Below are 25,670 nucleotides of genomic sequence, written 5' to 3'. Positions count from 1 at the left end.
ATCTTGGTTACTCGAACTACTGCAATACAGCGAGCGTCTCTACTGCCAGATACATAAAAGATTCAAACTACGGAAGGCACTAACTACTGATAGGGATAGTTACCAAATGAAGGATTTTAATAGAGAACAAACAATGTATTTACCTTAATATCATCAAAAGTCATAATATATATAGCAGTTCATGACATCCAGTCTTACAAATTTCAAAACTCCGCCATTTCTCTCCACACATCCACCACTGTTGGCGGTTTACCTCCAACTGCGCAACGCTACGCGCTGTTAACAGCCGACAGCCCAACACTACAATGGCAGAAAACAATGCAAAGTAGCCATAGACTGCACACTGCACAGCCAGTGATTTTCATACAGAGCGCTACGTGGTGTCACCAACAAGAAAACCTAAACAACCTACTTACATAGCACCCATGCTCCCCACAAAAAAATTTTCAAATTGCAGATTTGAATTTTTTTTCATAATTACAGTAACAAAGAAATCATATGCACACAGTCCATAAAGACAGTCCTGAGCATCCATCATACTAAGATTGCAGTTTTTTTCTCAAAGTCTGGGCAGTAAAAGAAAAGGCACACGAAAGTAGTGAATTTCCACGCAGTCTGGAAGAAACAAGGGAAAGTCAGTGTTGACTCTTGACAAGCAGACAAGTAATGGGCCACAACCGAGCAAACCCATAGCAGAGTCAGTCCAAGTTTTGAAGAATATTGGTAGGTAGGTCATCACGGAAGAGACCCACTGTAGTCCTAGTAGAGATTACGGTATTGGTGGGCCACCAGAGGTGCAGACCCACTGCAGTCCTTGTAGAAATAATGGTATTGGTGAGCCATCAAAGATGCAGATCCACTGTAGTCCTTGTAGAAATAATGGTATTAGTGGGCCATCAAAGATGCAGACCCACTGTAGTCCTTGTAGAGATGGCCAGCACCCATCTGTTGCAACTGTCCAGGTGCACAGTCACCATCGAAGAGTCTTGCGGACAATATAGCAAGTCCATGAATCAGCACTTGTGCACTCACAATTTTTTTTAAATGTCCTTAGAACCAGCAATGCTGTTATCCAGTCCCTTGCTAAATTATTAACACATGTGCAAACACTAACAGTCCGAACTTCCCACATATTGTGCATATAGTATGACCAACAGAAATGTGTGCAGTGAAATGTAACTTAATTTGAAGAACTGGTGTCTATACAATTATAAATTTACAACATAAGAATACAATTACAAAGGTACAAAATACATCATTAAAGAACATAACAATACAGATAACATTTGTAGTAATAGGGGCTTCACAGAAGAATAGAAATAAACATACACATCAGTGTTACAGGAATTATGACATAAGTACATACATAAAAAATCAGAATAACTTTTGAAACATCTACTTCACACATAAGCATTACAATAAAACAGAATAAATAATGTCTAAGCATCTTTACAAGGTAAATAACATTTTATCAGAAAAATTCTACAACATAAATCTTATTAGCTAAACATATACAGACAGGAAAAACACAAATTCACATAATGTAATAACACAAAAATACAGGATAGGGTTTGGTTTCAGTGTAACATTTGGTGCTGCAGTCCAACCCAAAACTTCATTCCATAGATCTTTCATCTTATTTCAACATTTGCTTCCACCAAAAAAATCCTATCCTAGCATGATTTGGGTATTTATATGTTCACATATTTCTTACCTCATTATTTATTTTCCATTATCTTACCTCATCATTTATTTCCAAGAAAATCCTACCTAAACCTCTTGTCCCTAAACCCTAATTTTTGTTCATCCTCTTTCAAAATCCTTTTTTGGCCAAACCATTTTCTTATAGCTTCTCAATGCATTTCATCCAATTCATTACAACTCGTTCTCAAATATAGTCTACCCCCTCTTAAACTAACTTAAATCTACTGAGCTCAGATGCTAAACTAAGGGACGAGGCAATGCAGCAACACAAAACAATTAATACAAACAGCAATGAAACAAAATGAAAATTGTCAAAGCAAGCAGCAATATTACAACTGATATAAAGCAATGTGCAGCAAACAAGAAAAATAAATCCGTAGTAAAGCTGGCTTAACAGAGTAATACAAAGTCAAATTCAGTAACATTGTGCCTGGCAAACAGCAGCAGTAAATGCAATAACTTATACCTAAACATGAGGAAGCTCAAGCAGAAAAAATATTACAGTAAAAATGGCCATGTTTAATACCTATGTCACCTCTTAACACTAGGGTGGTGTATCACAAGAACTTACTCTGCAAGGAAGTTACCAAGTCGTTAAAAAAATTATTTATACAATTCCTGTGAAGGGAAATGTCTATTTGTGCTCTCTTTTCTAAGAAAGTACATCATAAAATTATTCTGTACTGAGTCTGTAGACAGAAACCGTTTCTATTAGTATATCTATTAAATTTTAATTTAAACAATGCTGTGGTGCAACAAGAAACTAGATATTAAACAAAATGAGCAATCTTGCAACTGCAAAGACAATAGCTCAACAGTGTAATCATATGTTTTCAAGTTTCAGCGTGTCATATTTGCAATGCTTTCGACAAAGAAATGTCAATAGCGAGGATAATGGCCTGTTTTTTTTTCTCCACCTAATGTCTTTCTTTTGTCAGACGACTGTCTCTCAGCTGGGCGCCCAAAACGCATTACATCAAGGTCATTTACCTTTCTTATTGAAATATTTACGACAGCAGTATCTGCTACAGTGGCAGTCTCATATAAAAAAATTCCACAGGTTGAGAATTTGCGTTACAAATGTGTAGAAACAAATGCTATTGATATAACAGTGCCCAAAAAATTTTCGTTGGCACTGTAATACATTCACACATTTACATACATTTCATAACTCTTAAAGTACGATTCTTGGTTTCCAACAACCTTTTTCACAAACCAGAGTCCCTAACCACTACTCATTATTCCTTACCTTATTCGTTGACACTTCTTCAATATTTCATCATAACAGATATGTAGCATAAACAAATAACTCATATAGAATCAGCTTATTGATCATAAACATACCGCAACAGCATAATACACATAGTCATCGTATTAATAACATCATAACACCTCAGTCAAATCTCAAAAACCTCTTAGCTTTCTGCAATAATTTCAAAATCTTAAAGAAATTTTCTGCTCATTTAAATAGCGTCATCTACCTCAAACCGCAACAGCATAATACACATAGTCATCGTATTAATAACATCATAACACCTCAGTCAAATCTCAAAAACCTCTTAGCTTTCTGCAATAATTTCAAAATCTTAAAGAAATTTTCTGCTCATTTAAATAGCGTCATCTACCTCAAACGTACTTTAAAAATCATGATCCCATACCAAATATATCATTCATAGCTCTCATAGTATCACAATGGTTGAAAAAAAATATGAACAGTTCACTCAGAACAGAAAAAATACAGTTTCGTAAGTGTCAAGTTATCCAACTGTGTAATTGTGTAAACATGTGTCACTGATGTAGTAAAAAAAATGTTTGTCTCTCAGTTAAATGATGAGATAGCTGTGTAATTTATGTGTTAGAGAAATATGGTACTGATGTGTAAAGTTGTATAAGCCAATACCATATTAGCTAGAGCTCCTTGTGCTTGCCAAACACATGGTACACAAAGTACGCATGTACCCCCCATAGGATTAATGTATTTATACCCTCAGGTGTTACAGATTACATCAATGGAATGAAATGTATCAGGGAAAATCTTTGTATCATTGTAATTCAAAAATCTTCAAAAATAAATGTTTCAAGTACAAAATTAATCACTCAAATACATGTCCTTTAGCGCTAAATGTACGTCTAGCTGTAAGATAATCTCTGTGAAAGTGTCGTAGTTATCGTCCCCCGAAAGCTAAGTTCTGCAGAAGTCAATGTACTTACCTCATGATAAACAAAAGTGAAATGCTTTGTGTATATGTATCTAAGTTATTACGCTTATTGTCATGATGAAGAAAGTACTATAATGTAACGTATTGTTGTGCTACAGAAAAGACTGCTCATTGTAGCTATACCACAAAATTTACTACTAAAACACGTATTCCTTTCCAGAAGAATTCAGAAAAACTATGCAGATATAAAACAGATACACCGCAAAAGCAACAACGTAAATCGTGTCACATATTAGTAGCGTCGTAATATAATCGTGTAGCTGTCAAAGAAACCAAATACTAAGTCATCGGTAATCTCACATAAATTACTTCAAATCCAGAATGTATTTTCAAATAAACCAAAATGTTGCATTAAACTCTCATTAGCAGTACCAGTATATTTTCTAAGTATGTAAGCCTCATAGTCGTTACGTAATCGTGCAACTAACAAGCAAGAATGTACACACACAATAACACTCTGACGTCTGTTCACTATAACAATGCATTCGTAATTTCTGTTTAAATAAGTTCTCTTGGTCCTTGACTGGATATTTAACTTCAAACATTGTTGCATGTTAACAGATTCTAAGTCTGAGAAAGCACACTAGTAACGTAAGTGAAAAATTTTATGGCAAAGACTAAGTTAAAAAGCAGATTATCTCTCAATAGGCGGTTTAACATGTGAAATGTGGTGCAGTCTTTTACCCTTTCCAGTGCGCAGAGTTTCAGCTTCAAAGCAATTATCATGTTGAATTCGGCGGTAAAGAATACTGGAATTTTTCTCAAGGTTAGCGTCTATATTGTTTTTCGCTGAGCCAGCCGGCGTACGTGGCTGCCTGCGGTGCGAGTCATTGTCTGTCTCTTTGTTGGCGGACGTCGTTATTGGGATTAGGAGACCTAACTTCTACAAATTCACCTTGACTAGAAGGCCCTGCCCTGTTTGAAGCTCGCCATTTCTGATGGAACTCAGGTCTGTCGTTTTGTCGGTAGTTTACGTAGTTTCTTGCTTGTCGGTCATGTGGTCGAGAATTTCTCCCCCGTAGTGTACCGTTGCGTCTGAAGTTATTCTGTCTCCCTTGATAATAATTATTCTGATTCCTATATTGTCCGTTTCTATTGGTTGTCTCTGTCACATTCATTATTCTGGAAAAGCGATCTTTCTCTGTAACTATTATTCTGCCAGTGGTTGCCATATGGGTGGTGTCTGTTTTGTTCACGATTTACGTTGTAAGAATAGGCTTGTCGTGTATTATTTCTGTCATCGCGGAATTGTGACAGATGTGACATGTAATTGTTGTGCTCCTGTTTACGTGTTCCGCGATTGTCAGTGTCAATTTCTAATTCTTGTAAGAGTCCCTGAAAAGCTTCAATGTCGTCTTTGCAACGTCCTGCCAAAATAATCTGTCGTAAATGTTCAGGTAATTTTATTAAGCAAATGCGGATGAGTTCTGAGGGGCTGTATGGGTTTGACAGGTACTGATTCTTGTGCAACATGGCTTCAAAATATTTCACAAGACTGGAGAATTCAGATTGTTCGAAATGTTTCATCATTATGATGCTATGTTTTACTCGGTCTTGTGTAGCTTGAGACCAATATGCTGAGAGGAAGGCATGACAAAATTCTCCTTCACTGTGACAATCGTGAATTACCGATCGCATTCTTACAGCTGGTTCATTCTCTAAGTAGCCACACATAAATTCTAATCTGTGCTCTAATGACCAGTTGGGAGGAAAACAATGAGAGAATTGATGGAGCCACGCTTGTGGATGCATGTCGTTGCCAGAATTCTTAAATGGTTTGAATTTACATGTAGTAATGAACAGCTTTTAGTCAAAATCATCATGTCGTCGAGTTGCACATCGCTCATTGTTACCTCGTTTCGGCGGTTCCATCTCAAAATTAAATGCGCCTTGCCAATTTCTTTCATAATTTCCGAAGTGTCCTGTGTTATTATTTTGTGGTTGTTCCGTATTTCTAAGTCCCTCTTCCCGTGTTGGAGCGCGAGTGTCCTCTGAAATACGTAATTCTTGTATTACCTGTGTCAGCTGATCTTGTACTTCCCGGATTTCTCTTTGGTGTTGCGTATTAATTTTATTCTGATTTTGTTTGAATTTCCTAATTTGTTCGCACTCTTCTGTGTCATTCAGATCATCATCTACTTTTGCAGATAAGTTAATGAACTGATCCGAAAGTTCGGCTACTTTCTCCGATAGTGTACTTATTTCCTCAGTGTGTTTTTCTGAACCAAATTTCAGAGTGTCCATTTGTGTTGAAATCGTATCTACTGTGTCCTTTACGTTTTGCTGAGTTTTTGCAAGTTGCGTAACCGAATCGGTAGATGCAACTGAGTCAATTTTAGCTTGCAAGGTCTCATAATTCTCATGAACAATAGTTTGCAGTTCTTTTATGGCTGATTTGTGATTCTGTAATGTATTTTCACGCCGCGAAAAAATAGTTTGGACATGCTCAAAAATTTGTCTTTTTACATCATTACAGACTTTATGACATTTCGATTCGATTTTATGTAACTCAGTAGTTAAATCTTCACGTGTTTGTTCAAGTGTATGTTCCACTGAGTCTAACTTTTGAAGGTTTTGTTCCATTGTGTCTAACTTTTGAAGCTTTTGTTCCATTGTGTCTAACTTTTGAAGCTTTTGCTGTGTTTGTCTCTGATTTTGTTCCATTTGTTCCATTAATTGCAATAATAACGTATTAGTGTCCGAGCTGTTGCCGACAGATCTATCGATAATGCTTCCCTGTTAACTACTTGTTTCATTGTCTACACCGTTATTTGCCGCCCGCTCCATTTCCCTATGCACAATTACCAAATTACTACACAGTGGTGCTGATAAGCTACGCTCGTCGTCACTATTATTTCTCCGTTTACTATGGAGCCTAGTGTTACGTTTTTCACACGCCATTATTGTCACAATATTTCACACGATAACACAGAAAAGCACAATTTGAAGAGCAAAAATAAGAGAACACATTAACATAGCACTAAAAATAATATCTAGTTAATTGCAAGTGCAGCTGCGAAATACTTGGTGCAAATTTACATGCGTGCCACACCTGTTTTACTGTACAACAATGAAAGACTACACAGGAGATTCTCTCTACAATTACGCGCTAGCAATAAACAAAAGCTACACTAATTACACAAACTACAAGAAAAATCAGACGATTCCAGTGAGGTATCATGGCGGTGTCGCCATATGAAACGTACCCTTTGAAAAATTATACATGACTGTGCTTAAACTGACACAATATTTTTTAGCGCAACGCAATCTGACTTTCAAAAATCCCTACAAAAGAATGGCCCTGACCAACATTAACCTATACGTTTCACAAATCACTTACCACACAAAAATATTGGTTACTCGAACTACTGCAATACAGCGAGCGCAACTACTGCCAGATAAATAGAAGATTCAAACTACGGAAGGCACTAACTACTGATAGGGATAGTTACCAAATGAAGGATTTTAATAGAGAACAAACAATGTATTTACCTTAATATCATCAAAAGTCATAATATATATAGCAGTTCATGACATCCAGTCTTACAAATTTCAAAACTCCGCCATTTCTCTCCCCACATCCACCACTGCTGGCGGATCACCTCTAACTGCGCAACGCTACGCGCTGTTAACAGCCAACAGCCCAACACTACAATGGCAGACAACAATGCAAACTAGCCACTGACTGCACACAGCACAGCCAGTGATTTTTATACAGAGCGCTACGTGGCGTTACCAACAAGAAAACCTAAACAGCTTACTTACAATGCCATCTTTTAATGTATCAGTTTTCTTGCCCAGCAACTTGTATTAATACAATACATGTAATTGATCTTATGACGACTGTACCTTCTCTATAAATTAAGAGTTCGACTTGGTCGTTATATATGGGACTCTGCCGTACCTGAAGGGTAGTGTAGCTAGGAACACATTCTGTTTCGTTGTCAGTAGTTCAGTTAAGAGATTAATTTTGGAATTAAAGGTAGGAATGCGCACTAAAAATCGCCATAAGCAGCTACTGGCATTTTCTTCTCTTTTTGTTATTGTGAGACATGAGGCTGTATTTTGTGCAGCGTATGCAAATACACACATCAAAAAAACAGTTGTATCGCCGCTGTTCTACGATTTCCTGACCTTAAAACTGAACAAATATACACAAAAACAATATTTGAGTTCTCTTTTATTGTCCATGAAAACAAAAAAATGTAAGTTGTTCAATAATAATGTAGATTTTCTGAATTTATGTTCTAGACTGCAGCACATCACAGTACCTCTAATAACTGGTAACACTCAATCTTGCACTGATGGATGCCTGCATTCGTCGTGTCCCATATATCATCAAGGCATTGAAACTACCTGGCAGTTTAAAACTGTGTGCCGGACCGAGACTTGAACTCGGAACCTTTGCGTTTGGCGGGCAAGTGCTCTACCAACCTTTTATTTATTTTTTTTTTGCCGGGACTAGGGTAAATGACCAAAAGATCTTTATTGTACTAACTTAAATACAACAGAAATGTCGTCCTTCCGGCTAAAATAACACAAGACTCGTACAAGGTGAGCATTTTTTTTTTATGAACAAGGTGTAGGAAAAAAAAGAATAATAATACTGATGTAAGCTAAGAGGTGTGAAGCAATGTACAGTGGAGTGAGGGAAATACCAGCGTGTTCTGGTATAGTGCATAAATGAAAGGAGGCGTGTATCCATGCGCATACTCCACTGTGGGTTACAATATAGAACGTATCGCGGAGAGTCTCAGATATCAGCAGGGGGGGGGGGGGGGGAGTGCTGTCGGCGTGTGGCACCATCCAACTGAGTGGGGGTGACGTAAAGATCGCGTGTAGGTAATTGGCGAAGAAGGAGCGGTAGCGCGTTCGGTGCTTGACTTCACTGTGGGCGGTTTGTAAATACTGCCAGAAATCAAGGCGTCATTTGTCGCCATCATTATACATGTAGGTGATTGTCCATCCCTTGACCCATACAATCGCATTATTTTTGGTGGCGGGGAAATAAGTATTCTCAGGATGGATAAAAGTCCACGGGTCAATCAAGTCCGGCGGAACGCGGAGGTAAAAGGCAACGAACTGTCGGGCAAGTTTCCAGACGTCACTGGTGCTAGCACAAGTCAGTTGATGGTCATCGTCATCCACGAGGTGGCAAATGGAACAAAGTGGAGAGTCCTTGAGTCCGATGGCGTGAAGACGATGATTTGTGGCGAGTTTTTTATTTGCCCGGACGTTGGAGGGAAGAAAAGGCTGGTGGATATGACGTCAAACCGTGGGCCACCGCTTGGACGGATGTCTCAGTTCGATATTGTTGCTGGATATGGAACGAAGCAGTGGGGTGTAAAAATCTTTAGGTCGAGGAGAACGCGTGGTCGGTACGTGTGTGTGAGCATAAGTGAAGTCGACGATGAAATCAGAAATGTGCGTCAGGTGGTGCTTGATGTGTTCGATTGGTACTGGTGGTGTTATGATCGCGGGCACAAGAATTTCCAGCAAGCTGCGCGTAAGGGAGGTACCCCCGTGCCACTGCTTGTACATGGTGGACGTGTACAAGGACGCCGCGCGGAGTCGCACATTGACAAGCCCGAGGCCTCCCGCTCGTGGGGGAAGGGTGAGCGTGTCGTAGCGGACCTTGAAGAGCGTACCGACTGTAAGGAAGTATCCGAAGGCAGCCTGGAGGCTACGTCCAGTTGTTGATGGCAGCGGGAGGACCTGTGCGATGTGGACCATTCTGGACGCCACATGTTGATTGAGGTATTGGACACGCTGTAAAGAATCGAGTCGTCGGAGTAGATTTTGTCGCACCGTCGTGGGAATAGTTTGGAGTGCACGCCGAAAATTGATGGCAGCGGAGCGGCGCACGGTGGAGGTGAAAATGACACCAAGGTATCGTAGTTTCTGTACACACGGGAGAGGTGCTAAGTCGTGTGAGAGGCCGCGTCCAATGGGCATCGCCGCGGATTTAGCCACATTCATATTACTGCTCGCTGCAGTGCCGTACGTTGATATCAAATCAAGTACCGCGTCTGTTTCACTCCGTGAGCGGATCAAGAGGAGGAGGTCGTCCGCAAAGTGAGACCAGAAAGGTGGCTCGTCAGACTCCCGAAGAGTGGCTCCAGGCTTATGGCATAGAGTAGGGTCGAAAGTGGGCAGCCTTGTCGTACAGAACGCCGGATCGCCACTGGGCCCGCCACACGGCCATTAACCTGAATCAGCGATTCGGCGGTACCGTACAGGCGCCGGATGACGTCGATAAAGGCTGGTGGAAAACCCATGCTTTGCATTACTGAGAACAGAAAAAGATGCCGCACTTTGCCGGATGCGCTGACAAAATCAATGGCAACCACTGCGGCGCGGAGTCTGCACGCCGCTGCCAGTGCAATTAAATCGCGACATTCTTCTGTGGCCGTCTGTATATTAACTGAGCCGCCCGGAGTTGTCTGTTCCGAGGATAGAATGCTAGGCAGGACCTTGCGGCATCGCGTTGCCAATAGGCGTGTAAAAATGTTATAGTCTCCGTTAAGCAGAGTCAGGGGACGATAATGTGCTGTCGTCACACCTGGTGTCGGTTCGTGGATGGGTATAATAATTCCCGTGACGAATGATCGAGGTACGGCGTTCCCCATCGTCAGCAGCTCATAAAACATCGCTATTAGTGTGAGGAAGGCGCGATAAAATTCTATCGGCAATCCGTCGACACCAGGTGACTCATTCAAGCACCTTTTTTGATTGCATCGTGGACTTCGTCACGAGTAATTGGCTCCATCAGCTCGTCCGCTTCGTCACTGGTGAGGGTGCGAGTTACGTGTGGTAACAGTCTCCACAGCGTGGTTGTTGCTAGTCTCCTCCTGGTACATTATGCAGTCTACGGCGTGTCAACGTTACAATTTGCTCCTTAATCCTGATGCCTTCCCTCTGGGTGTCGGGTGTGGGCGGTTGGGCGTCCAGGTCGCGGAGAACGACGTAGAAATAGTCGGTAGTGTGCCGGCGCCACGTAGCAATTTTCTTTCCGTACTGAATCAAAGTACGTCAATGGCAGGTTTGGCACATTGCAGCCACCAGGCCAAGGCCGTGCAGTATTTAGGTAAGCGACGTTCACAGGTGGCCCATGTCTCGGTAACACGTTGAAGACATTCGGGATCATGAAGATGGGAGGTGTTTAGCTTCCACGGTGCACGACTACGCCAGACCACTTGCTTGGGGAAGAGAATGTTGCAGATGTAGGCACAGGGGCCAAAGTTCTGCAACCTTGGACTGCAGGTGTGAGTTCCCGAGAGACGTAAATTCTATTAAGGCGGCTCGCGGAGTGACTCGTCTGGTAAGTATGTCCAGGCGCGTCGCCGTGCTAAACTTCCCAAGTGTTGCGGAGCAACAGATCTCGGGCGACAAGACGCAGTTCTTGACAGGTGTTGTAGTGGGGCACTTGATCTTTAGGGTGCAAGACACAATTAAAATCACTCCCAAGTAAATAATGGTCGCAGCGTCCAAGAAACAAAGGAGCGATGTCTTCTGAATAGAAGAGTGCCCTGTCGCTTCTGTGGGTGGAGCCTGACGGGGCGTAAATGTTGACGATACGCGTCCCCATGACGGTGACGGCCATGCCTCTGGCAGATGGAAGGTATGTGATATCGGCCACTGGAAAGCCTTCTCTGGCGTAGATGGCTACGCCGCGTCCCAGGTGGTCACCAACAGAAGGATAAGTGTTATATCCCGCGACTTGTGGAAGTGTGGCCAAATGTACTTCCTGTAGTAGTGCGATATCGACGTCCAACGCCCATATCATTTCTCGCAGCAGTTGAAGTTTCACGGGTGAGCTAATGGTATTAGTGTTGATCGTCGCTATTCGGTAGGTTTGGAGCCGTGCCCCGCCGTGGAGGGGAACACCGGCGGAGGATGAAGAGGGGAGAGGCAACGGCGAGTCGTGCCGTACGTCCCCTGACGGCGTTATCAGCGGCATAACTATACTTCAGTCTGGGGTAACTCTGTCCCCAGCGTGTGGTCCGGGTCCTCATCGACGTCCTCACTCCACGCCATTGAAGGCGCTGTCGTTCTGATGGTCGTACGTTCCACTTCGGTCGTAGGGCAGAGGACGCCTCGGTGGCAGTCGCGACGGTGGAGTCCATTGGTTCAGGAGCACCTGGGCGAGCCAGTAGAGTAGGCATCGACATAGCCACAGCCGGCGTCATGTTGTCATTCGCATCGTCGTGTAGGTCCTACGAGGCCTCGTCGGGTTGGATGACCTCTGGAGCATCAGGGGGAGGTGATCCGTCTCATTCCGAGACCGTACGGCGCCTCCTCTTGCGGCTCTTAGGTGAACGTTCTTTGCGGGTTGGTCCCTCAGTGTCGCAAGACGAAAGGGAGTCGCGTCGTTCTGAGAGTAAGGTCGTCGCGGGAACGTCAAATGAAGGGGCGTCCATATGATCGGGCGGATGGTGGTCGGGAAGTCGTTGCTGTTGGTAGTGGCGCCGGAGTAGCGTCAGGCTTTGAGCGCGACGTGTCGGCCCCGGCGGTATCCGTAGCGGCTGGAAGGGTCACCGATACATGGTCCGACAGGCGGCGGTCGGTGGGAGGAAAAGAAAGCGCCGATGCGTAGGTGATCGGTAAAACCGTCGTCGGAGCCGGAGGTGCCACAGTAGCGGCTGGCAATTGGGTGATTCATCGCTGAAGACACTCCGACCTGAGGTGGCCTTCTTTGCCGCACCCGGGACAGGTCTTGGATTGGCCGTCGTATATGACAACCGCGCGGCACCAGCTAATTTGCAGGTAAGATGGCACATGGCGATGGAGATCGATGGTGATCTGTCGTACACCGTTAAGAACGGGGTACGTTTGGAATTGCGTCCAGCGTTCGAAAACTCGTATGGTACGCATTCCTAAGCCGGCATGGTCGACAGTGACCCTCCGACATTGCCGTCGGCGTGGCAAAAGCGTAAACCATGGTTAGTGTCACGAAATATTCTTTCACATACCGCGTCATGGACGACTTTGACGTACACCGTACTACTTAATATGGACAAATGGATGCCCAAGATGTCGGAAGCTGGGATCTTAGCAACGTCGCGTAGTCGTTGCAGAAGTTGAATCGTAATGTTGATTTTCTAAAACGGTTGGCCATGGTTCTAGTGCCCGTAAGCGACTCGTAAGTGACGGCCGCTGAAATGTACACAACAGCGAGCTCGGCGGCGAAAGCCGGACTGACCAACTGAGCTACCCAAGCACGACTCACGACCTGTCCGCATTGTCTGAATTCCGCCAGTACCTCTTCTCCTACCTTCCAAACTTCACAGAAGTCGTCCTGCGAACCTTGCAGAACCAGCACTCCTGGAAAAAAGGATATTGCGGAGACATGGCCTAGCCACAGCCTGCGGGGTGTTTCCAGAATGAAACCTTCACTGTGCAGCGGAGTGTGCGCTGATATGGAAATTCCTGGAAGATTAAAATTGTGTGCCGAGCCGGGACTCGAAAGTCGGGACCTTTCACGGGCAAGCGCTCTGCCAACTGAGCTACCCAACGACTCACACCCTGTCCTCATAGCCTTAATTCCCCCAGCTCTCGTACGCAAGACGGCTTCTGTGAAGTTTGGAAGGTAGGAGACGAGGTACTGGCGGAAATGGAGCTGTGATGACAGGCCTTGAGTCGTGCCTGGGTAGCTTGGTAGAGCACTTGCCCGCGAAAGGCAAAGGTCCCGAGTTCGAGTCTCGGTCCGGCACACAGTTTTAATCTGCCAGGAAGTTTCATATCAGCGCACACACCGCTGCAGAGTGAAGATGTCATTCTGGTATCACGGCATTGACGGTGCACACTGTTCCACCCCTCAACTGCGATTCGGCGTAAATCTCTCAGGTTGGTTGGTGGCCCTTTTCAATCTATCACAGGCATGTTCTATAGGGTTCATGTGCAGATCACTTGCTGGCTAATCTCATGTAGTAATTTCGTTATCATGAAGGAACACATTCACAAAATGTACACAGTGGACGCGAGAATTGTGTCCATTATGACGAATCCCACTCCGAAATGCTGCCGCTATAGTTGCACTATGCGTCGGACGATGTCATCCCTGCATTGTTATTGTTTGGTTGCCATCAGTGACCAGTGGCGTACACATAGCGTCACCCCAGAATATCAAAGAATCGCCACCTTGGGGCTCTCTCTGGACAATGCGTCTAAGACGTTCATGCTGACCAGACTGTCTCCAATACCGTCTCCAACGGTTGTCTGGTTGAAGGCATATGAGAGTCTCATTTGTGACTAGAACTTGATGCCAATTCTGACAATGTCCATTCAGCATGCTGTTGGGCCCATCTGTACCTCGCTGCATGGGTGTAAGTAGGCTGTGTAGGCTGTTAAGGTTTTTCTGTTGGTAACGCCACGTAGCGCTCTGTATGAAAATCACTGACTATGATGTGTGCAGTCTGTGGCTGGTTGGACTCATTGTTGGAAAATTCGATTGTCTAGTGTTGGGCAGGTCGATGTGAACAGCGTGTAGCGTTGGGCACTTAGAGATAAGCCGCCTACAGTGGTGGATGGGGAGAGAGGAGATGCCAGAGTTTTGAGAGGTTACCACAGGCGGACGATCTGGACGTGTGTTCGCCAGAAAAAAAAGAATTTGTAAAGATGGAATAAATATATATATATATATATATATATATATATATATATATATATATTCCATCTTTACAAATTCTATTTTTCTGGCGAACACACGTCCAGATCGTTGTTAAGGTAAATACATTGTTTGTTCTCTATCAAAATCTTTCATTTGCTAACTATGCGTATAAGTAGTTAGTGCCTTCCGTAGTTTGAATCTTTTATTTAGCTGGCAGTATTGGCGCTCGCTGTATTGCAGTAGTTCGAGTAACGAAGATTTTTGTGAGGTAAGTGATTCAAGAAAGGTATAGGTTGTTGTTAGTCAAGGCCACTTTTTGGTAGGGATTTTTGAAAGTCAGATTGCGTTGTGCTAAAAATTTTGTATGTCAGATTAGTGATGATCAGAATAAGTAAAGAGATAACTGTTTGAGTACGTTGAGTTTTGCTCTGCTGTTTGTAAATCAAATAACGTAAGAGGTTTTACCAGCACACTAATTCAAAAATTTTTCTAAGGGGACGTTTCATGGTGTGTAGGTGTCAAAGTTGGTCTCGCCATGGACGTAGGGAGCAAAGCTGTACATTACGCAGCCTATACCGTACAGTTCGAGTCGAAACACGACGTCCTGTGGCTGCACGAAAATCATTTTTCAGCATGGTGGATTTCCCCTCAGGGATCATCCAAGCTAAAAAAAAAAAAAGCGGGCATCAGCTGGAGTAGTAGCCTTTGGGTGGCCAGAGCGAGGCAAGTCATCGACAGTTCCTATATCTCTGTACCTCCTCTATGTCCGAACAACGTAGCTTTGATTCACTCTGAGACGCCTGGGAACTTCCCTTGATGAGAACCCTTCCTGACACATCGACGCAATTTTGATGCGATCAAACTTTGGGATTGACCTCCTAGTCATGGCGGTACTACGGACACGTAGTGTACTTCCTTCCTGGTTTCATGACTGGAACAGACTGGCTGTCTTATCCACTCCGTCGCATAGGCAGTCCACATGAATGGTTGTTTACATCTTTGTGCGGATTGAGTGACAGTTATGGGAAATCTAAGGAACTGCGTTATTCGCTATTGATGGAATATTTACATTCGACGCCGGTGTTCAGGAGACCTTGGAAGCGAGGTCAGGCAACACTTTCTTGATGTGTGTATTTCCAGTTCTAAATATTTAACTGCTGCATAATATGTCAAAATCTATTTGGAGGATTTTATTAATTCTTCAGTTACATCGTTTTATTTTGAGTGAAATTCTGTATATATTGAAAACTAGTTACATATCTTGGAGACGGCTAACCCATATATTGTCCCTTGAAACGGGGGAAGGTCTTGTAGCATAAAATAGTGGTTTCTGTAAATTAACTGAATTTCTTTAATGTCTTAAGAGTATCCCCTTTCTTGAAAATAGCTACTATTCCAGAACGTGTTAACTTATGACTGCCTTTGATAATACTGCTGCTTATTTTGATTTCTCTTACTAATTGTTGGTGTGTAGCACAGAAACTATGTAACACAGGAAAGAGTTGTGTACATGTTCATCAGTGCCCAATTTTTTCGCTATTGCGACAATAATAAATTTGATTAGAATATTCGTTATTTGGTGCATTAACAGGTTATAACTTGAAACAGTTTATCCACATTTTGAAAAATCTTACTTTTCTGAAGTACTTTTGAGGTTTCAAAGAAAGACTGCACCACACATAAAGAGAATTCTATCATTTAGAAATGGAGTAAGGAAATATAGTAAACTTATACTACAGGGATAGCAAGAGGTGAAGGTCTGAAAAGTGTTCCAAAGTACAGTACTCTCCCCTAGCATACTTTGGAAAAAAAAGTCTGGACTATTTTACATTGTTTTCGTTGCAGTATGGTCCACAGCGTTGTCAGTTCGCCTACGTGATGACATCCTGCTACAAAGGCGGCCACTGGATGGATGAAAACAATTTTTTTTCGCTTACCCGTCCACTTCCACGTGGTAATCACTACACTATTGGTCAAGGAAGTACTAGATGTCATATCTTTCATTGTAAAATCCGGCCAAACCCTTAGGGTTTTTGTTCATTGCGTTACCCATCATGAATACTTTACTGGTACCTCAGTATGTTCATCTGACGGATTGCATTACACAATAATTTGAAAATGGCCACACTGCTGAAATTGTACAGTAATGAAAACGAAATGAAGACCAGTCCACCAAATGGCAGAATGTTATCATTCAAAAAATTGCGCTACTTGTTAACCTTCCTCAGAAATCTGTACCAAGGAAATTCAAAATACGTGTTCCCTGTTACACAATCCTCGCCTACAGCTTACGTGAAAACTTCTGCATATAAATTCTACAACACACTGTAGTGTGTATGACGGAAGGCTCATCACAGCAGAATCACAGAGTGGCTTTCCTACTCCAACCGCGTATTGAGCGAGGCAAAAATGACAATCTGTATGAACCTTTACCTACCTTAATCTATCTTATCTCACTCCCATGATCCCTACGAGAGACACACGATGGTGCAGCATAATATTCGCTCAGTCTCCTTCGAATATAGCTTCTCTAAATTCATCCAACATGGTTTCGCGAGATCGTCATCTTTCTTCTAACGATTCCAGTTTAAGTTAGTGCAGCAATTCTGTTACAGTTTCATATGGGCTTTACCGATCTGTTACCATCCTAGGAGCGTATCTATGAATTCGATGTCGTATGACAATGACTTGATAAGGCCTCCAAACATTGGATTAACGTATTCTAATTTGTCGTGTTGGCGGTTCGCTTGGGATTTCCTTTAAAGACACACCACATATTCCGAAAACTCTTTCAACAAATCTAAGTGTTCCATTCACCGTACCTATTACTTATTTTGCAGTGTCATCTCATTTGGTGTCGCTTCTTTTATTATCTCTAAATAGTTATGATACATGATCAAGGTCTTGTAATCAGATACTGTCGGATTGTTTGTGCTTGATGTAAGCATAATCTATTAGCTTGCATTTATTCACACTCCATCCTCTGCACGAAGTGTAACTTTTGTCCAAGTCTTTGTGCATTTCGTAACGGTCATTTAAGGACGATAACTTCCTGCAAACACCGGTGTCAGCATACAATAATATGAGACTGTTGCAGATACTGTCTGATAAATCGTTTATGCATAGGTCACACCTATATTAAAGAAAGTTAGTAGGAGTAATCCACCTAATTACAGGCCCATATCATTAACAGGATTTTGAAACGTGTATTGTGTTGGAATATATGAACTGCCTCGAAGAAAACGACCTATTGACACGCAATCAACACGGATTTAGAAAACATTGTTCTTGAGAAACACAACTAGCTCTTTACTCGCATGAAGTGTTGAGTGCCATTGACAAGGGATTTCAAATGGATTCCGTACTTCTGCATTACCGGAAAGCTTTTGACATCTTACTACACAAGTGCCTTGTAGTGAAATTGCGTGTTTATGGAATATCGTCTCAGTTATGTCACTGGATTCGTCATTTCCTATCAGAAAGGTTACAGTTCGTTGCAACTGACGAAAAGTCATCGAATAAAACAGAAGTGGTTTGTGGCGTTCCTCAAGGTAGTGTTATAGGCCCTTTGCTGTTTCTTATGTGTATAAAAAAGGTTTGGGAGACAATCAGAGCAGCCGTCTCAGGTTGTCTGCAGATGATGCTGTCGTTTATGGAGAAGTAGAGTTATCAGAAGATCAAAACAAATTGCAAAACGATTGAGAAAAGATATCTGTATTGTGCGAAAATTGGCAATTGACCCTAAATATCGAAAGGTGTGAGCTTATCCAAGTGAATGCTAAAAGGAATCCGTTAATCTTCGGTTACACCATAAATCAGTCAAATCTGAAGGACATAAATTCAACTAAATATCTAGGAATTACAATTACGAACAACATAAATTGGAAGGAACACATAGAAAATGTTGAGGAGAAGGATAACCAAAGACTGTGCTCATTAGCAGGACACTTAGAAAATGTGACACTACTACTAAAGAGACTGCCTACACTACGCTTGTTCGTTCTCTTTTAGAATACTACTGCGCGGTGTGGGATCCTTACCAAATAGGACTGACTGAGTATATCAAAAAAGTACAAGGAAGGACAGCACGTTTTGTATTATCTGCGAAATAGGGGACAAAGTGTCACTGAAATGATACAGGATTTGGAATGGACATCATTAAAACAAAGGCGTTATTCGTTGAGGGGGAATCTTCTTACGAAATTCCAGTACCAATTTTTTCCTCAGAATGCAAAATATTTTGTAGACACCGACTTACATAGGGAGAAACGATCACCATGATAAAATAAGGGAAATCAGAGCTCGCACGGAAAGATCTAGACGTTCGCTCCTTCCGCGCGCTATATGAGATTGTAATAACAGAACTGTGAAGGTAGTTCGATAAAACCCTTTCCAGTCACATAAATCTGGTTTTCAGAGTACCCACGTAGCTGTAGATGTAGCTGTAAACATTATAGGTTTTATTACATTGTGGGAGCTCTCAACGTAATCTTCGTTTCTGTGGATCATTTTTCGTCCATTTTCTAGTGATATATTCCTCGCTGAGTCATCCATTGTGATTGGGTGGCAGTCGACAATGAGGCAGCGTCGAACGGTTCTCGGAAATCGAATTTTGTGAAGAAGCTCAACTTGTACGGATTTTCAAAAAAAGCCGCTAGCAAACTGGGACATGTGCCTTGAGTAAATCCGCACTGATAAATTCCGGACTGAAAGTACAAGGTATATTCGAAAAGTAAGTTCCGTTCGGTCAAGCAATGGAAACCACAGTGAAAATCTAGTAAAGCTTTGCACGTACGTGTTCGACAGTGTCTCTAGTGTTCCTGTCGTTTGCATCACTTTGCTCTTTTCAGTTCTGATCGCATGGAGAGTACATAAAGATGCGTAGAAAATATTATCTCCCGCCAAGTATGAGGTCCAGGTGAGAGATTTCACCTGATCTTATGCGGCCCACATTGCAGAACTGTCATATCGTTCGTACTCTGTGACAATTCTCGGTCGCAATCTGCAGGGGCAATGAAAATGCTCCTGCAGCGTTTTCGATGGCAAGAGTTTGATCACCCGCACTACAGCCCGCAATTGGCTCCCTCTGTGTTTCATCTCTGCTCACATCAACTACTGGCTATGAAGACAACATTTACGCACAGACAACGAGTTATAGATGAGCGTGGAAAAAAATGGCTCTGAGTACTATGCGACTTAAATTCTGAGGTCATCAGTCGCCTAGAACTTAGAACTAATTAAACCTAACTAACCTAAGTAAATCACACACATCCATGCCCGAGGAAGGATTCGAACCTGCGACCGTAGCGGTCCCTCGGTTCCAGACTGTAGCGCCTAGAACCGCAAGGCCACTCCGGCCGGCGACGAGCGCGGAGAAATGGCGGGAAACACAGGCGCCTGCATTCTATGACTAGGGTATTGGAAATTTGGTACAACGCTACGACAAATGTCTAAGTCGGAGTGGTGATTATGTAGAGCACTGGCTGGAAGCCGTGGCTAACTGTTTCAGATACAATATTTTTGATTATCACAGTGGTTTCCATTTCGCAAAGAATCGGATCTTAATTTTCCGAATAGCCCTACTATTCAAAGTTAACGCCTTGTAGGTCGGCAACCAAACTAACGTAGTAGCTCGGAAGGCAGCATCACTTCCATCTTTCCCTCTCATACATGAATGGGAAGGCTTGTTTCGCGCCATACTCTTTCGATGAAGAGCCAGCAAACGAAGTATGAACAAAAAATGTAATGTCGGGTATGACTGTTCGATGCCGTAGGCCACATTATAATCCTGTGCGTGACTTCTGAAAGCCTGAAATATCGTCCTCCACGTTCTTTTGGGGTGTCACGTTCTTTTGGGAGTGTAGAGAATATACTGTGATGATGGTGATCCATGAGTGAAACAACAGATCTTCGTGTACAACAGCGATTTGGTATAGGCCAAGTCAGATTACGTGACAACCGTCGTTTTACCCAAATGAACTTAACAGGTTGTACAACATCCTTCTCAGCTGATGGCTGTAGGGTCAGTGCGTATTTCATTTCGCACTCCTCCGTCGTCGAGGATCCTCATATACCGCAAGCTTCGATAAGTGTATGACCGGTGTTGCGTGTCTGTTGAGGGCTCAACGTCTAGTTTGATGGTTCGATGCGATACAACAAGCGATCTCGATTCTTGGATACTGTGGTAAATCTTAGTAGTAACCACACTATCATAGAAAGTTAAATGCCATGGTTCTGCACCTCCTGCGGGAAAGTTAAGACGCAATGTTTCAGCACGACAATTCCCGGTCACAAGAGCCGAGGAAAGTGCTACGTCTCTTCCAAGAACGATTAATTCGTTTGATTTCCTTGGGTACATATCTGAGATAAAGTTGAAGAGTAACTCATTCATCACAGTACCTCCAAAAACAGCTGTTGAAGCTATGTGGGCTTCATGGAAGCCAAATGGAGTCATATTGCCTTGGAATGTATCCTTGCCTATCTTGATTAAAAATTGCATGGATGAGTACATGGTGATCTCACTCCATGTTGATTATTTTTTTCAGTATTTTGACTGATTTGACGCGGCCCACCATGGATTTCTCTCTTGAGCCAAACTTTTCATCTTAGAGTACCTCTTGCAACTTACATACTGATTTATTTGCTCGATGTATTTCAATCTCAGTCTGCCTCTACAGTTTTTACTCTTTACAGCTCCCTCCAGTACCACGAAAGATATTCCCTGATGTGTTAACACATGTCCCTTCTTGTTGTCAGCGTTTTCAAAATATTCTTTACTTCACTGATTCTGCGCAGAATCTCTTCATTTATTACATTATCAGTTATTTTAAACATTCTTCTGTAATACCACATCTCAAATGCTTCTACTCACTTCAGTTCCGGTTTTCCAGAGTCCATGTTTCACTACCATACAATGCTGTGCTCAAAACGTACATTCACAGAAATTTCTTCATCAAATTAAGACCTTTTTTATGTCAGTAGACTTCTCTTAGCGAGGAATGCCCTCTATGCCTGCCCTCGTCTGCTTTTTATGTCCTCCTGCCTTCGTGCATCATAATTTATTTTCTGCCTAGGTAACAGAATTTCTTAACTTCATCTGCTTCGTGATCACCAGTTTAGATGTTGAGTATCCCGCTGTTCTCGTTTCTGCTGCTTGGTATTACTTTTGTATTTCTTAGAATTATTCTCAGTCCATATTCCGTACCCTTTAGATTCCATTCAACACATCCTGTAATTCTTCTTCACTTTTACTCAGGACAGCAATGTCATCAGCGTATCTTAACGCTAGTATTCTTTCACCTTGAATTCTAATCCCACCCTTGAACCTTTCTTTTATTTCTGTCATTGCTTCTTCAATGTATAGATTGAACAGTAGAGGTGAAAGGCTACATCTCTGTCTTATTCCCTTTTAATCCGAGAACTTCGTTCTTGGTTTCCTACTCTTATTGTTCCCTCTTGGTTGTTGTATATATAGGATTTCAGCCGTCTTGCTCTATATCTTACCCCTGCTTCTCTAAGAATTTTGAACAGTTTCTGCAATCTGGCTTTTTCGAACGCTTTTCGAGGTCGACAAATTCTATGAACGTGTCTTCATGTTTCTTTAGCTTTGCTTCCATTATTAACCGCAACGTCAGAATTGCCTCTCACATGCCTTTACCTTTCCTAAAACCAAACTGATCGTCACCTAACAGGTCCTCAATTTTCTTTTCCATTCTTCTTTATATTATTCTTGTCAGAAAACTGAATGCATGAGCTGTTAAGTAGATTGTACGATCTGTTAAGCAGATTGTACGATTATTCTCGGATTTGTCGAATTTTGCTATCCTCGGAATTGTGTGATTGCTGTTTTTCAGAAAGTCTAATGGCATATCGGCAACCTCATAGATTTATCCACCAACGTGAATAGTCGTTTCATTGCCACTTTCCCCAATGATTTTATAAATTCAAGTGAAAAGTTAGCTATTCCTTCTGCCAAAACTCTTTTAAATTTTGATTTTAATAATGGGTCCACTATCTATTGCCTATCGTCTCCTGTTTCTTCTCGTATCACATCAGACAAGTGCTCCCCCTGATAGAGGGCTTCAGTGTACTCTTTCCATCTATCAGCTCTCTCCTCTGCATTTAGCAATGGAATTCCCATTCCTCTCTTAATGTTACTGCCCTTACGTCCAATTTCACTGAAGGTCGTTTTGACTTTTCTATATGCTGATTCAGTCCTTCCGACAATCATTTCTTTTTCGATTTCTTCATGTCTTTGCTGCAGTCATTTCACCTTAGCTTGCTTGCTCTTTCTGTTTGCTTCATTCTTAAGTGAACATTTTTCTACTTTCTCCTTCCGTCGATCAACTGATATTAGATTTATTACGTTACCCATGGTTTCCCTGGAGTTACCTACCTTGTACTCTGTTTCTCTTTTCTACTTCTTTGATTACCCTTTTTAGACATGTCCGCTCCTCTTCAACTGAACTGCTTCTGAGTTATTCATTACCGCAATGTCTACAGCCTCAGAAAACTTCAAGCGTATCTCTTCATTCCTAGGTACTTTCGTTTCCCACTTCTTTCCTCACTGATTCTTGCTGCCTAGTTCCTTAAACTTCAGCCTATTCTTCATCGTTACTAAGCAGCGGTCTGTGTCTGGATCTGTTCCTGGGTACACCTTACAATTCAATATCTCAATTCGGAATCTCTGCCTGACGATGATATAGTCTAACTGACATCTTCCTGTATCATACAAGTGCACTTCCTCCTCTTGTGATTCTTGAACGGAGTCTTCGCTAGTACTAACTGAAATTTATTGTACAACTCATTTAGTCTCTCTCCTTTCACATCCATAATACCAAGTCCGCATTCTCCCGTAGCCCTTTCTTCTACTCCTTTTCCAACTGCTTTCCAGTCCACATGTCTCTTAGGTTTTCATCTCCCTTTACATACTGAAATACCCTTCCAATATCCACATATATTATTCATCGGACTAGGAATCTTTGTCTTCTTCCCATTTCACTTCGCTGACTTCCACTATATCTAAATTGAGCCTTACATTTCCCTTTTCAGATTTTCTAATCCCCTACTACGTTCAACTACTGACATTAAACGCCCTGACTCATAGAATGTTATCCTTTTTTATTCAACTTTTTCTCATGGTCACATCACCCTTGGCAGACCCCCTCCCGTAGATCCTAATGGGGCACTAGTAGGGAATTTTTTGCCAATCATGACACTTTATCAACTACAGATCACATGTCGTGTGGATACACATACCATGTTTTTAATCCAGTGGTTTTCATTGCTTTCTGCATCCTCGTGCCGTTGATCACTGCTGATTCTTCAGCCTTTAGAGGCAGTTCCCCACCCAAAGTACAAGAGAGTACCTTGAATCTCAGTTTGCTCCTCCGTCCTCCTTGACATGGCCAATGGTGGAATGAAGGTGTCTGAAGTCATCATCCACCATTACTGACGCTTTTTATTCAAACTTTAGACAGTGGCGTGGTTCAAATCCGGAACCGAGGGCGTTATTATTCAAAAGACTATTAATCAAAGAGGCTACCCCTAGATCTCGGGTGACTGCCACCATTCCGTATGGAATTGATTTCTAGCCATTTATGTATTGTCATGTACCTAACATGTGGTACAAGGTTCATTTCATTAGTATGTGTTTCCACAGACTCTGGCGTTCCTCTGAAAGAAGCCATGTTGCTCATTAGCACAGGAACTCACATCACTGTTATTCCCGACAGTAACTGTGACCTGAAAGTTCTTCGCTTTTGGTATCGCTTTATTCTTGCACAGAGTGTCTCGGTTTAACGTTTCTGGCTTGTTGTTGAGATCATCTTACTGGAACTGCCTGCACACGGTGCGAACTGTCAAAATTTTGCAAAAATTTTCGGAGAGCAAATTCCGTTGTTTATCTTTGTAAAAGATTGTGATTGACTATTCAGTGCCGTTGCCTTGACGCTACTTTCAATAATGGCCACGTCATTGAACGGTCAATGTTATGGTGATTAAGAATTTCACACCACTTCCTTACCTCATTTTCAGACCAAATACTGGCTGTGAACATTTCTTCTACCGGGGTTCGAACAGGTAGCTGCGAGTAGGCAGAGTGTCTCAGCGCAGGCGTCCGTTAGTGGCGGGTACGGAGGGGGGACAACCGCATAAATGTTGATCTTGAGTAAAATGTATGATGAGTATCACACAGTCATCGTCTTAGAATTGAAACGGAAAAAATAGAACGGAAGTAGAAATTCTGAATTCGGTCTTCTAAAATTGATTCACTGAGGAGGATTTTATTGTGGTTGCTGATTCCAACTATCATGAAGACGCTGAAATGAAAGACATTAAGATAAGTGACTGTGAAACAGAAAATCAACCGAAAATCTCTCAACAGCGGAAAGGTATCTGGATTCATGACACACTTACTCTATTCTGAGCAGATTAATTCAAAGGCCTTTGTTTTGTTTCAAACAAAATTTTATAGTGCGTCACTGGAACCACCAAATACACGAAGCGATTGGAGGAAATGGGTAGATCACTATCGTTTTCAAGAAGGATCGCCGGACCGATGCACGAGGTTATGGGCGTTCCTCGCAGTTGATAAAGTTTTGTGGAAGTGTGAAACATATCATATGCTATAGCATTATGATTCTCTTGAAGAAGAAGAACTTTGTACGAGTCAACATGTGCCCCCCTTGTGCGCATACTACAATCTTGTTCTGTTCGTCCATGAGATCCAGATAACCGCAGATAACGGCGCCAAGATTGACGCCGTTTTCCTTGGCTTATGCAAGAAATTTCTCAAGCAGTTTCCCACTACAACTGTGTGAACTAAATACGGGCTTTCTAAATATGGGAAAAGGATTGCATTCAGGGCTAAACGGCAGACAGAACTCAACGTCTCATTCTCGAAGACGCGAAACTGTCGACAGTTAAAGCATTTTTTTCGGAATACTCCAGCGAAGTATTAACGAACAATTGTTGTTAACTATGTTTGTAAGTAGCATGTCGGACAACATTGGAAGATCCATCAGGCCGTTCGTGGTTGATCCAATGGAATTTTGGATAGGCGTAAAGCAAGATAATCTTAGCGAAATATGCGAAGTTATACAGAAAATTGACGTTTGTAAAAGGACTTGCAGTTGACC

Source organism: Schistocerca gregaria, chromosome 8 (genome assembly GCF_023897955.1).
Source record: "Schistocerca gregaria isolate iqSchGreg1 chromosome 8, iqSchGreg1.2, whole genome shotgun sequence".
Classification (NCBI taxonomy): Eukaryota; Metazoa; Arthropoda; class Insecta; order Orthoptera; family Acrididae; genus Schistocerca; species Schistocerca gregaria.
The sequence above is the reverse complement of the archived record's forward strand: the minus strand, read 5'-3'. Positions refer to the sequence as shown.